Raw genomic sequence first — 10,890 nt, 5'->3', positions numbered from 1 at the left:
TCGACTCTAAGGGGAGCATCCGGAGCAACCGCTTAGGCCCCCAACTTTTTTAATATGTAACTAAGGTTTATAACTTTTTTTATTTATAATCAGGGCCCTTAATTTTTACAATTTAAAAAATAGTTTTTGACTCTCTTCCCATTTTCTTATTAATTCATTCAATTTTGAGTTAACTTAATCATTTTTCTCTTTTTTTAAAAAAAATCTTAGTATCCAATTTATCAAATATTCCTTACTTTTTAGTCTTTTTCAATCTCAATCTAACAATAAAATAATATAAAATTCTTTTTATATATTTATTTATTATTCAAATTAAGCTATGTATCATACACACATTAATTTTTTTATATTTATTCTCTCTTAGTTGTATTTAAGGTATTTTCCTAATAAAATAATAAAAACAGTGTGTTTCCATAAAATTTAATAATTTTTTCTATGATTTATTTACATAATATTGAATTAATTGTTTAAAGTAATGAATATGATTTTATTTTATAAATGAATATTTTTGAGTTTTTGCTCGGGGGCCATGAGCTCTGATTACAAAACAATAAGAAAAAATGTAGAAGGAATGAAGGTTGATTTATTAAGGAGGATGAAAGCTACATTATTAATAGAAACAACAACATTTGATGCAGTCAATAAAGTAACAACAACATTCAAGTCAATTAAAGATATTGAAGGCATTTAGTTGAACTTAATACTTGTCCATTCAGTTCCCCTCCTTTGCTAACACACCAACCAATACATCCTTATAGGCTCCTTTAACTCTCTCTTCTATTTTGTCCTGAAATTTAGCCACCAGTTCTTTCATTTCTCCACTTTCTTGGGTTGCAATTAATCTCGTCAATGCTTTCTTTGCATTCTCATTTGCTTCATCTCTTAAACTCGCATCAAAAATCTAATATCAAACACAATTAATTAAAATTACATTCATCTATACATATCATATTAAATTTACTCAAATCGGATCAGGTCACAACTTTTTTCTCTTACCCTGGTGAATAGATTAGTCTATCATAAGTAATAATAATCTTACCCTGGTGAAATGTTGAGGGGTGCATAGGCATTCCACTGTCTCTTTCAACAGCGATTCAACTTCAAGATCCTAACACACAAAGCAATAGAAATAAAATACTAAATTTTAGTGAACATAGTATTTTACTTCCGTCCTAATACTTGATGCTAAAAATTTCACGTTATTAAGAGAATTTGAAAGCTCCATTGTTGTAAAAGGTAAAGAAATCTTTTATTACCTCAGTAATGGTTTTGTCAGAAATCTTCTTGTATTGTTCATAGACTTCCTTAAGGTGGGGCTTACTCCTCGTTGTTAGAATCCTAACAACTTCATCGTCCTCCATGACTTTCCTTTTATCACCATCCTTGATTGCATTTAAAAGCACTTTGGCCTCTGATTTGGCAGTGTCTTCTGTCACCTTTAACCCTTCATATCTATAAGCACTCACTAGTGCCACCAACAGCTGTCCAGACAACATATAAATCTAATTAGTTCGATATAAAAGAGGATGTGATCCGAGAACAGAGAAAACGAGTTGTAAACTTTGAACTTCAAATCACGGATACATTACATGCATCAATCAATTAAAAAAAACATTGGGTTTAAAGGTCAATTTCCGAATTCAATATTGAAGTAGGGGTGATGGATTAACCTTGTACTCGGAGCCCTTAATGTGGGAAGAAAAATCTTCCTCAATGGATTGGTCAAAGAGTGAATGGTAGTTGTAAACTTTGAACTTCAAATCACGGATACATTACATGCATCAATCAATTAAAAAAAACATTGGGTTTAAAGGTCAATTTCCGAATTCAATATTGAAGTAGGGGTGATGGATTAACCTTGTACTCGGAGCCCTTAATGTGGGAAGAAAAATCTTCCTCAATGGATTGGTCAAAGAGTGAATGGTAAGCTTTTCGGGCACCCAAAAGTTGATCAGAGGATGGTGCAAGCGATTTCTATGATGACATTGTATTGTTGAGGACCCTTCTCAATGACTTATTTAACAACGAGCATCCCTTTCCCATGGATGCATCAACGAAAGCACCACAACATCCTGAAATATTTAATGAATAACTAACCAAATGAATGAATGATTTACTATAAATTAATCAAGTGCATGAATATATACCTTAAATCGCTTGAATTCGGCTTTAAGACTTTTGATGGTGTTTGGTTCCACCGCTCAAACTGACGTTCATCCTCAAAGAAGAGTTGGGAGCATCCTTTCCTCATGGATTTTTGTGCTCCTTGCGTAATTTTCCCAATATTGAAACTAACGAGTTTTCGTCAACTCCAATTCCTAAATTGTTCAAGGAGAAAATTACATTTATAAATTACAAAATTGGCTAATCTATACTCTCATAATTTGTCGCAATAATAATAATGTAAAAATCTTGTAGTTTTACTGTTTCTGAAGGCATATCTATTATAATGTCATGAGAGGCAACTCATTGTGTGAGGTTGAACAACTCGCACGACTTTTGTTAGTTTGAATGAATTTGAATAGAAAAGAATATTGGAAACACTAAACTCACAAGAAATTATATATATAATGTAAATTTTTAGTTTTTACATCATTTTAGGATTGTTGGATAAAGAAAAATCAAAGACTAAGATTAACTCCTTATTTTTTTTCCAGTGAATATATTCATATTTCTTACTATAATCTCAACTTTCGATTTCCCCTTATCTAACGATCTAAAAAGGTGTAGAACTTTTTAATTTTACACTATGTAATTAAATCCTAGCCCTATATATATATATATATATATATTCATCACTAATTACTTTAAAACTCATATTAATAATACACCAAATTCAACAAAAGATTATATGTACAGGAAGGTTTGTAGGAAAAGAATTGAAGAACCTGAAAAGGCATGATTGAGAACTTCCACTTCTGAAGGATTAGCATTTAATATGCTTTGTTAAAATGGATTTGTGGAGTATGAGAGAGTTGGTGAGAGGGAATGCCATCCTAAAGCCCAATGCCTCTCATTTATAGCTGACCTATGAGGTTACTTTGTTATTCGGTTGTTCAAATTTTGGATATTTTTGGAAGATTCGTAAGAAAACAATAAAAGAAAAAGCAGGCAAAAAGAGAACAAATAAACAGTATACAAGTTTGTTAATGATAAACAATAAACAATATTTGTTGATATTCTCTCTCTTTTTTAATAACAAGAGGAAAAAACACTAACTATTAGCACCCATATAGGCTGCAGTCAATTCTTCTTCACACTGGTACAAACTCAGCACCTCCCCGGTGGACAATCAAACGTTCTGCATTCAGAGTGAAGCTGCCACGCTAGTCGAGCCATACCATCAGCAAGTCTATTTCCTTCCCGAACACCATGAACACATTGCCGCTGCCATCACGATCCACAGGACAACAATATGTGGAACAAGATGAGAATTCAACCCTAAGTCGCTATCCCGAGACAACCACGAAACCACATCCGTTGTATCAGTCTCCAATACAATCTTCTCAATCCCAAATTCCATGCTAATCACAGGCCCTCATAGACTCCCCATAATTCGGCATCCAATGTTGAACACATACCAATTGCTTTCAAACCCGCTGATCCACTCTCCCATCTCATTCCGATTACCACCACAGGTTGCCATTCCATAGTCGATTTATATACCCCATCCGTTAACTTTGAACCAACTCAACAAAGGTGGCACCAGCACTACATCAAAATTGTTCTACAACGACGTTTTAACGGCGTTTTGAGAGTAAACGCCACTAACTTTAAACATATAGCGGCGTTTTCTTTACAAACTCCACAAAATGGTAACTTAGTTGTGTTTTTATACAAACGCCGCAATATGATAAATCTATAGTGTCATTTTTTCAACAAACGCCGTAACAGAGAGTACATTAGTGGCGTTGTTATACAAACGCCGCAATAGGTTTCATAAATATGGTTTTTTTATACAAACGCGCAATAGGGTACGGTATATAGTGGCATTTTTTTCAACAAACATCGAATAGAGTAGTAATTTAGCGGCATTTTTATTAAAACGCGCAATAGAGTAGTACTTTAGAGGCATTTTATACAAATGCCGCAATGAGTAAATGTATTTTTTTCAAAACGGATGACCAAAATGTGATAGACTTAAAATAAAAGTGACATTTGATGTATAACGACATTTTTAGAACGTCGCAAAAACGCTCTTACATTAGTGGCGTTTGTATACAAACGCCTCTAAAGACTCAGACTTTCGTACATTTGTTTACAAACGTCGCTATAGACTCATACTTTAGTGGTGTTTTATACAAACGCCGTTATAGACTTCTACTTTAGTGACGTTTTTTTTTCAAACGCCGCAATAGTCCTATACTTTAGTAGCTTTTTGAAATAAACACCGCAATAATTATGTAATGTAGTGGTGTTTTGTTAATAACCGCCACAATAGTCATGTACCCTAGTGACATTTTTATAATAAATGTCGCGATTGTCCAATCCGTTAACCCATCGGGTTCCAAATCCCTAATTGTTTCATTCACAGTGCCCTAATTTTCCTAACCAACGCCTAACCATCATAGTGAACTCACCCCCGGGTAACTGTCATCACAAACGCAGCATCACGCCATCGTCGCCTGCTAGTACATTATCTGCTCTTAGACTAAAGCTTATATTTATAGAAATATGTATTTAGGGTTTATAGTTTTCTAATTTATTTTTCTCTCGAATGTGTTTATTCCAAGAGGGATTCAATTTCCCGAGTATAGTGGGAAATGGGTGCGATCAGAACTTTGTTTTTTTTAAAGTGTGAACTTATATCAATGGATGTAATTTTGTGTTGGTCCTAAAATAAAAAAAAATTAGCGGCATTCAGAACGGCGTTTTCAAAGTAAACGCCACTAAATTTATACATATCGCGGCGTTTATATCCAGAACGCCACAAAATGGTTACATTAACGGCATTTGCGAGAACTCGTACTTTATTGGCGTTTATTTGACAAACATCGCTATAGATATGTACTTTAGTGGTGTTTGTGTTTACAAACGCCGGAATGTTTATAATTTTAATCGTACGAAACCCTTTCCCCTTTTCCTATTTCCCATCTCCGCCAGACATACCCAAATACAAACGCAAAAATGCTATTGCTCGTCGCCGCTCGAAGTCATCAAGGCCTCCATCGTTACGCCATCAACGCTCGACTCTCTGATTTATATCCAAACTTACATTTCTTTCATATCCAAGTTATACCTAGCAGCAGACGCAACATCACAGCAAAATCCCTAGCGCAGGCTAACATCACAACAAAATTCCTAAATCCAAGTATGTTTTATTCGAATTTTCTCGTGTTCTTTTTTTTAGAAATTTAATTTGTTTAGATTACTGATTATACAGTTCTGTATGTTGTTTTTTCCACGTCTCTTTGGGATCGAGACCTTGTAAATAATTAACAACATTTAAATTTGAATTTGTCCTTCTAGTCAATGCTTCACAGAGCAAAAACTGGACCAGGAAGATTTAAATTTGAAACTTTAATAGTATCAACGTAATTTCAGTCTGTATTATTGTTTTTGTGTTTCAAAACTCCCATGGTATTGTTTGAAAGACAAGTTCGAGGAACCCTTTCTTCGAATATTTTTCAAGGTTTCTGTAACAACCCAGAAATTTGAAATAAATATTTATTAAATATTTTGGAGAAATTTGAGGATTTAATTGAAAATTTGCAAAATTTGAGGATTTAAATTAAAGTTTTCAAAACTTGTAGCATGTTTTAGAGTTGAAGGAAATTCAGGGACCAAACTCTGAATTTACCCTTGGAGTGTCGACAGAAACATATTATATACGTGAAATTCATTCTGAAATCAAAATGAATTTCATCAAATTTCTTCCCCCAACGCCTCTCCTTCCAAACACGATTTCGACGCCGTCCGACCTCCGATCATCGATTTGAAAATACCATCGTGTTCATCATCAAGCGGTGAACAAACCCCTTAAATCAATTGAAGTGAAACGCTACCAAACGCCGTGAATTTCAAGTCAAAGTCTCGACGTTTTTTAGCACCATCGCCGAGAAAATCTTAAATTCATCACCGATCGTTGCTTCGTTTTTGACACCTCCCGCACCATTGTGTTCCTTGTGCGTTTTGAGTCCACCGTGCTCCTTGTCTCCGGCGGCGGTGGCGCGTGAGAAGGTGAAGCGGTCAAAGTTTCCGATTTGTTGAAATCGAGCTCTCCACCATTCAAATTTTTGAACCGAGCTTTGTAAGTGCTTCAAAATCGCTCAAAATAATTTTTAGAAATTTTTCTGTAAATTTTACGATGCCGGAGAAGGTCCCACGCACCACCAGTGCACGTGGGGAAGTCTCGTCCCAGCTTGAAATCGGTTTGATCGGTCCAAACTGATTTGGCCGGTTCCGACCCGACCCGTTGACCCGACCCGACCCGTTGACCGGTGTGTTAGTTTTGTAATTTTAAAAGCGTGTTAGTTTTGTAATATTTTTAAAATGGTGTTATTTTCATAAATAATTTTAAAAGGGTGTTATTTTCTTAATTTTTTTAAAAATGGTGTTAGTTTTGTAAATATTTCTTAAAAGGGTGATAATTGTGTAAAATGGTTGATCGTCTGTTGACTTCCTTTGACCAGAACTTTGGCCGGCATTGACCGGCCATTAAACGGCCGTTGACCTTTTCTGAGTATACTTATACTGACATTTTTCGTTGTCCCGAATTCGTTTTTAGGGTTCGTTTAGCCAAATTCGAACCCGAAAGTCTCCAAATCGTCAGTCAAACCCGTTGACTTTGACCAAAAATTAAATTTCTGGAAGAACATATTTTATATTTTCGACGTCCTGAATCTAATTTCGAAGTCCGTTTTGCCAAATTCTGACCCGAAATCCCCAAATCGAGCTTGTGAACCCAAAAGGCTTAGTATTTTAGCATTTTTTTATTATTTATTTAAGATATGGTTATGGAATTGATTCAATAAGATATTTTATGAAGGTACTCGTGTTTCACCTGAGCGAGGATCAGTTAGATATGGTGTTGTCTATTCGTCAGATCAGCCCGAACTGCGTTCTACTAGACTTACCCGTAGGTTTCTGTAAATTATTTTAATAAAGGTTAAGATTATTTATATTAGGATTCCAATATGAATTTTTTCGATTCGTAGGATCTAGCGCTGCAGCAGAGCGTGATCGAAAGACCCAATAGTAGGCTTCCCTATCTGATTTCGCAGACTGTTACAGGTGTGTTTCCTGACAATGTTACATTACTGTTTTAAAATATTCATCTGAATACTGAGTATTTGATATTTAATTTACGCATATTCCGATATAATATCTGGATTAAGGTATTTTATATCGATTTCTGAAATCTGATTATCTGACATTTAAATTACCATATATTACTAATTTGAATTCTGATTTCTGTATTTCTGCATATGGTTTCCAAGCATGATACATTTTTATGTTTTAAGTGATTATCACTGTTTTCACTTGAATACATCCATGTTTAATATTGTCATGGGGGTATTGTTGGAGGAAGATTATCTGCAGACTCCTCGGCTTTGTGCTCAGTGTCTAAATGGCATGTGCGGTTGGGTGTATGTTGGGGAACCTATACATTATGATGTGAACGGATGAGGTAGGTTCATGTTTAAAAATAAAACACGTTGCATAAACCGATTTATTGAAAGACTATTTGTTTTTCTATATATATTGTATGGAGCACATTGGGTTTTTTTAGCTCATTCTGTAAATTTTACCTTTTTTAGATAACAGTAGACCGTAAGTTAGCAGATTTGGCATCAGGGGAGATCAACTACTTTTATTTTGTACGAACGTATTTCTCTATATGTTTTCCAGTTGTATTTGGTGACATGTATTTTGCTATCGTTTTTTGTATTATCGATATTTTGTTTCGTATTACCTCTAATGTTTATAAGTTGTTTTTAAATAAAAAGAATCTCTGAATGGGATATGTGACCACTTAGATTGGGTCTAGCGTATAGGGGTTTGGGGGGTTACATTTGGTAGTATCAGAGCTTTTAGTTTTAAACACTCGGACTTATAGATTTAAATTTTATAAGTTGTTTATAAGTTGTTTTTAAATTTTACCTTATTTTATGATTTAAATTTTTCTCGAGATCCCTCATGCTAATCTGACATATGTTTCAAATTCTTTCTGTACAGCCTTATAGATCCAACGATGAGTGCTGCTAGAGGTCGTAGGATAGGACGTGGCCATGGTCGAGGGCGAGTCACTTGACCTTATGTTACAATAGACAATCCGATGTCACCACGTGATCCTCCTGTTCCGCAAATAGATCCGACCCTTGCTCATGATGACCAGTTTACTCCTTTGAGATATCCTCCCATCAATGGATATGAGGATACTGACATGAACGAAGACGCCATTAATAGAGCTATATTCTTCATGTTTTAAAGAGCTGTTAGAGCCCCTAGTAATATGACTGCAGTGGAGATTTTGAATTCTTTGGTTGCTGCTGGTGTAGTTCCATTAGAGGGTATTACTGGTGGACCTCTGACAGACGCTGAGTATTGGTTGCAGGACACATAGAGGATTATGGATGAGCTGGATCTCAGACCTGAGCAGAAGTTGAAGGGGGCCCTAACTATGTTGAAGAAAGAGTGCTTCAGATGGTGGCAATTGATTTCTGGAAGTATTCCGAGGAACCAGTTAACATGGGATCTTTTTAAGACACATTTCCAGAGTCGCTACATCAGAGAGAGATACCTGCAGGAGCGACGCCAGGAGTTTCAGAATTTGGAGCAGGGTAGTATGTCTGTTATAAACTATGAGGTTGAGTTCATCCGATTGAGTCGTTATGCCCATGGACTTGTTGACGCTGAGGTAGATAGATGCTTGAGGTTCGAGAATGGACTCAAGTATGAAATCAGGAGCCGAGTTGTTACCCACCGAGAGAGGAATTTTGATGCCTTGGTTGAGATAGCCAAGACTGCTGAAGAAATAGAGCGATTGGGTATGGAGCGCAAGAGAGATAGTGATCGAGCTCAAACCCGATTCAAGAGGCCTTCTGGTTATGTTAATTCTTCTGTATATCCTAGCAAGAGAGGCAGGGGTGATTCCTTTCAGAGAGGCGATGCGAGTGTCAGACCTGTTGTATATGGTTCTTCAGCTATTCAGCCTTCTAGACATGGTGGATCTTTTGGGTTACAACCTTTGCAGACATGTGATTATTGTGGGAAACATCGTCTTGGGGAATGCAGGAGAAAATTTGGCACCTGTTTTAGATGTGGTTATGGTGACCATATTATAAGGGATTGTCCAGTATCAGTTACTACAGTTCAGACACCAGCTCGTATTCTCGCTCGTACTCAGAGTACTGTTCAGACTCCTGCAGGTGGTCTAACTCAGGAGAGATCATCGGGATCAGCTAGTAGAGGCTGAGCATCTTAGAGTAGGGGTCCAGTCAGATTTGAGGCCAGACAGCCTGCATTGTTATACACTGCTAGACTTCGACAGGATCGCGATGGGCCTAATGTGATTGCAGGTACTGTTACTATTCATTCAGTTCCCTACTTTGCATTATTTGATAGTGGTTCTACCAATTCCTATGTATCGCATTCCGTTTCTGAGGGTCTAAATATTTCTGTTGAGAATACTAAGCATTCAGTGACAGTTCAAAGTCCCTTAGGCAAGTCCCTTATGCAAGTCCATAGTGTTGGATTGTATTTTTAGAGAGTGTCCTATAGAGATCAATGGGGCAATTTTTATGGCTGACCTGATGGAGTTACCTTTGAAAGAGTTTGATTTGATTCTTGGCGTAGATTGATTGGACAAACATCGAGTAAATATTGATTTTGAGACTAAGAGAGTTATTCTGAAGACCTTAGATAATCGAAAGATTGTAATGATCGGGTAACGTCGTGGATTTCTAAGGAATGTTGTGTCTGCCTTGATAGCAGACAAGATGATCAGGAAGGGTTCCGAGGCATTTCTTGCTTATATTTTGGACACTAGAAGTTCTAAATATGATATTGAAGGCATCCAGATTGTCAAGGAATTTCCCGATGTTTTTCCTAAAGAGTTGCCTGGATTACCGCCTAATAGAGAGGTTGAGTTTGAGATTGAAGTCTATTGGCCCTAAACGAGCTTAAGGAACTAAAAGTCCAACTTCATGAGTTGTTGGATAGGGGATTTATCCGACCTAGTGTATCACCGTGGGGAGCCACAGATCTCTTTTTTCAAGAAGAAATATGGGACATTGAGACTCTGTATTGATTATAGGAAACTGAACAAGCTCACGGTTAAAAACAAATATCCTCTACCCATGGTCGATGATCTATTTGACCAATTTTGAGGGGCTTCTATCTTTTCAAAGATAGAATTGAGATCTGGTTATTACCAACTTAAAGTGAAAGATTATGATATCCCAAAGACTATTTTTCGTACTTGGTATGGGCATTATGAGTTTTTAGTTTTGTCATTCGGGTTAACTAATGCCCCTGCTGCTTCTATGGATCTGATATATATCGGGTGTTTCAACCTTATTTGGATAAGTTTGTAGTTGTGTTCATCGATGATATACTGGTGTATTCTCGAACTGAAGCAGAACATGAGGAGCATTTAAGGATTGTTCTACAGACTCTGAGGGAAAATAAGTTATACACTAAGTTGAGCAAGTGTGAGTTCTGTCTCAGCGAAGTGACTTTTCTTGGACATATCGTTTCTGCTGATGGCATTCGGGTGGATCCGAGCAAAGTGGAGGCTATTCTGAACTGGAAGCAACCCAGGAATGTCTCTGAGATCCGTAATTTCTTGGGCTTAGCTTGTTACTATCGTCGTTTCGTTGAGGGTTTTCCCTTATTACAACTCCTCTAACGAAACTATTGATGAAAGATGTTTCATTTGTCTGTTCT

At 36.4% G+C, this 10,890-nt stretch overlaps 1 pseudogene; it reads right to left on the bottom strand.

Annotated features, from left to right (window-relative positions):
* Positions 1–668: 668 nt before the first annotated feature.
* Positions 669–3,646, bottom strand: LOC120157655 (annotated as a pseudogene).
* Positions 3,647–10,890: the final 7,244 nt, after the last annotated feature.

Source organism: Hibiscus syriacus, unplaced genomic scaffold (assembly GCF_006381635.1).
Source record: "Hibiscus syriacus cultivar Baekdansim isolate YM2019G1 unplaced genomic scaffold, ASM638163v2 tig00111273_pilon, whole genome shotgun sequence".
Taxonomy (NCBI): Eukaryota; Viridiplantae; Streptophyta; class Magnoliopsida; order Malvales; family Malvaceae; genus Hibiscus; species Hibiscus syriacus.
Note: the sequence above shows the minus strand (reverse complement) of the source record. Positions and strands in the feature narration are given on the sequence as shown.